At 39.2% G+C, this 4329-nt stretch overlaps 1 long non-coding RNA gene across 1 annotated transcript; it reads right to left on the bottom strand.

Annotated features, from left to right (window-relative positions):
• Positions 1–1238: 1238 nt before the first annotated feature.
• Positions 1239–2258, bottom strand: LOC109854451. The gene is made up of 2 exons (XR_002250219.1): positions 2175–2258; positions 1239–1718 (listed from the first exon to the last, which is right to left on the bottom strand). It is a non-coding gene; the product is annotated as an uncharacterized LOC109854451 (long non-coding RNA).
• Positions 2259–4329: the final 2071 nt, after the last annotated feature.

The raw sequence follows: 4329 nt of genomic DNA, 5'->3' as shown, positions 1-4329 counted from the left end.
CGAGTTTTACTTACGCTTATAAAAATAATTTGTTTTTTCGAGATATAAATTCGCGTGTATATGTCAAAGTCGCGGAAAGGCGGCTATCTCGCGCGTTCCGCGCTACGTGATATTTCGCTTTTCAGCGAAAATCAAATGCAACAATTGGTTCAACATTTACTACCGGAACGTCGTCGCGAAGTGACGACTCGTCGAGATTACAGCTCGAATTCAATCTCCATCCCGGTGAACGTAATCTCATACGCGACTGTCGTCCGCGTCGTGTTCTTCCGGTAGTCGATTGCAACGTCGGTATTACTGTATTGCGCTTCGCGTCGGGCGTAACGATGCGGCAGCATCGAAACTGTCGTCGCGTACGACGGCGGCGAAGTCGACGGCGAGTTCCGAGACCCGGAGCGCAGCCTAGGCTCGCGTTCGGGTCGATGTATTCTCGGTTGTTTATTTAGGCCACGGGAGGTGAATCGTTCGCTCTCTTAACGCTGGCAAGCGGAACGCACGTTGGCCGTGCGCGAGCGCACGTTGTGCACGCCCGCTGCAAAAAAAAACACGCACGCGCGCGCGAGAAAAAGTTACTGGCGGACGCATGTTTGTGTCCCATCGCGATTGTGCCGTCGCGAGAAATACCGTAAAGAGGGATCAAAGACGTCGACGCAAAAACCATGTGTGCGAGGGAAACTTATCTGCGTAATTAACTTTGTAGAGTAATGTTTTTTTTTTTTTTTTTTTATACGTGTAATTAAAAATAACCATCACGTGGAAGAAACGAGAGTGATCCGCGGTTCGCTTTTGAAAGAGTATAACGTAATTAAAGAAAGAGGGAATGTACTAGTTTCTCGCGCGCATCCATCTCTCGTTTATATTTCGCGATTAGCGCGAAACTTCTCTACGTGTGTAGTTTGTGAGAGATGAATAAAATAAATCTCTCTCTCGCCACATTGGAGGAAAACTCGGTCGCGATGAATCAAGAAGCGCACGACTGTCGATACCTGGCTCCTGACCTTGTTCGAGATGATTTTTTATAGATACACAATATAACGGTAAAAGGCATCCGCTTGTGTGCGATGCGGGCGCGTACACAATAAAACACACTGTGCATAACTATTATATGTGTATGTATATATATATATCCAGCGTGATATCAACGTTTTTCTCTACGAAAATAGATTTTGCACAATATGACAAAATATCGCAAATTTCGCAACAAATTGGGATGCGCTGGGATACAAAAAACAACGAAGAAAACGAATACAATCGATTTTTAAGCAACAGATTTTCGTTACAACGTATCTGCATTTGTGTGCGAGTTTTTCACTTTTTACAAAAGACAAGCGATAATCTTGTCGACACAGTTACATCTCGATACACACATTACAACTCATATATTTGTGACAAAATACAAAACAAACATACAAAGATATTAATTTTTAATAATCATAATTAACATATTTTACTTACTATTAACTTTTGCTTTTTCTCTTTTTTTTTTTCTATCACATATCTGACTCTTTTGTCGATATTTGTTATTTGTCAGGATTTATAGATTGTCTACAATGTCCCGCCACGAAAGTTTTTCCTGTAGGGCATCTGTTCGGAACTCGTATTATTTGTTTGTGAACGACGGTAGGTCGTACATCATCGCTTACATCTATTGCGTTTGCGACTCCCATGAGTAACAGAATCATTGCCAACAGTGACCAATATAATCTCATGAATCTCATCTGAAAAAGCACAGCGACAAGCTGAGTATTTTCATTCTTTTCTACGAATGTACGTTAGAACTAGATACAAATATTTTTTCACAACCGGTTTTAATGTAGCTTTTTTTTTGTTAGAAAGAAAATTTCTCAGAAACAATATAAATACGAAACGACTTAACCCTTTATAACCCGAGGTTTTTTCTAAATATAAAACAATTTTTAACGTGAAAACAGCAGAGAAAACATCAACTTCCAGATATAAATTAACAATAAATTTATAATTTCTTGGAGATTTTATTTATTTTGTTTTTTTTTTTGACAATCGCGATAAACAATTTCACTGGAACAAGGGGACAACAGAACAAGATGCGCCACATTGGTTAAAAATAAAATTAGACTAAAAAAATATCAGTATGTGACTTCGAAGTTACACGGCATTACTAGAGAGAGTTGAAGAATTTCGCACAAAAGACTTACTGCGATACAATGTTTTTTGATCTTGAGCACTGAATAATGTGACGTCTGCCGCAGATTATAACGAGGAACTGAGCGAGAAATACGACCGGATGATTATTATATTGATAACTGCGTATACTCTTTCAACTCTGCGATAACTTTTCTCAGCGAGTGAAGACAAAAAAAAACAGTCATAATTACGCAACCGCGGTGTAATTGCGTAAATGCCGTAAACTGCAGAATGTAAATGTACAAAGTTACGCAAAAGATTTTTACTCGCATATATGATTTTTGCGAATATCGCGTTCTCGTATTTCGGAAATTTTTTTTTTATTTTCGGATTTTTGCTGAATTGTTTATTAACGTTCAAATTAAAGTCTCTCTCTCTCTCTCTCTCTCTCTCTCACACACACACACACACACACACACACACACACACACACACACACACACACATTAAATATTTATTATTATTTATTTGTGAGAAAAAACTGTCATTACCAAAATGTGCTGAAAATAAAAGCGCTTTTCGCGAACATTACAAAGTTTGTCGAACGCGAAAAATCTGCAATATTCCACGCGGACGCCGATACACACAATAAAAAAAACCAACAATCTGTAGTAATTGACAACTATCTCTGAAAATAAACTGAGTCCGAATATGAAGTGATGCTATTCACTAAATAATCCGATTGAAACGCTAAAATTCGTTATCTGGTGACTGTGTGAAACAACAACAAAAATCCTGTGTGATCGCATCGATTAATCCTAGGGCAGTTTTTTTTTTTTTTATGTCGTTCGACAATACTGAACTCTTACATATTTCACATGGTAAACTATATTTTCTGTCGCACAACAATTTTAAACATTTTCTATTATCTTCGAACAAGTTTCGAGCGAATGTTTAATCGTCTCAACGAATACTTGGAATCTCAAGATAAATTCTAAATTGAGAATTGTAACAGTATTTTAAGAGCTAGTCACCGGTCGAGGATCGCCGCAATTACGACTCTGACTAACAAATTTCGCGGCCGCCGGTATGCGACAGATGCAAATGCGAGTGGGTGTCGCGCCGGGAAAAGATCGTGGCAGCGTGTCGAGAGAGAGAGAGAGAGAGAGAGAGAGCCGCGGTCGGCGGTATTATTATTACCGGCTTGTTCGAATTGGCATTAACATTCACCAATGCATTCTCGCACTGTGTGCGCCACCAACGTACAACGCGCGAGAGCCGAGCCGAGCCGCGCCGCGCCGCGCCATTTTCGTAACGTGACTTTGTATCATGAACTTTTCGATGACGTTTGCGCAATTCTATCAGTCAGCCAATACGAGCTTGGCGCGCGCAAGTGTGTCGATAGACGTGTAAACATTCTTGAAAGTGAGATAACGAGCATTCAATGTAACAAGCTGCCGCTAATAAATAACTAAATGACTGGTATTTGTGCGATGATTATTGCCGCAACGAACGTATGGAAATGAGAGTTTTTGTAAATAAACAAGATACGCGCAGGAAGTGTGTGATTTTCTTAACTGAGCGTTAAGAAATTTCCCTCTTTGTCACGAAGATGTCACGCACGTTCAATATTGCGTAAGCCTAATATTACATTTGTCGTACGACAGAGATTTTAAGCGTGTTGATTGGTTATCAGATAGAGTTTTATAAAGAACTCAATTTGATAGCCAATCAATATACTTAAAATCTTTGTCGTACGACAAATATAATACTAGCCCTAAGACGTGATAATGTGTGCATACGCGTAAATATTTTCAAAATTTTACGCGTATGGAGAGCAAACTATAAAAATTGCTGCTTTAGAAATTGATTATAACGGACAAGAATAAAATAAATAATTTTTCACGGTTTATCAGTCAGTTGTGACGTACATAAAAATAAATTTTTTTCAGCTTTTTAATTTTGTCTAAATTCGCGCCGCGAAATTGAAATCTGCCGCACAATAAAGCCGCATAAATTGACGGATAGTTCGAAATCGGCTTTTCTCCGAGAAATGCAACCACTGTCTGTCTCTATCTCTCCTTCTTTCTCTCTTCCTTTTTCTCTCTCTCTCTCTCTCTCTCTCTCTCTCTCTCTCTCTCTCTCTCTCAACGACTCCGAATTCCGATCGTACAGGCCACTTTGTTGTTGCATTGCAAAATCGGTTTGTTTGACGGTATAAGCTGG

This window comes from Pseudomyrmex gracilis, unplaced genomic scaffold, assembly GCF_002006095.1.
Source record: "Pseudomyrmex gracilis isolate BER0280 unplaced genomic scaffold, ASM200609v1 scaffold_66, whole genome shotgun sequence".
NCBI classification, from domain to species: Eukaryota; Metazoa; Arthropoda; class Insecta; order Hymenoptera; family Formicidae; genus Pseudomyrmex; species Pseudomyrmex gracilis.
This window is presented reverse-complemented; position numbering and strand designations above follow the sequence as displayed.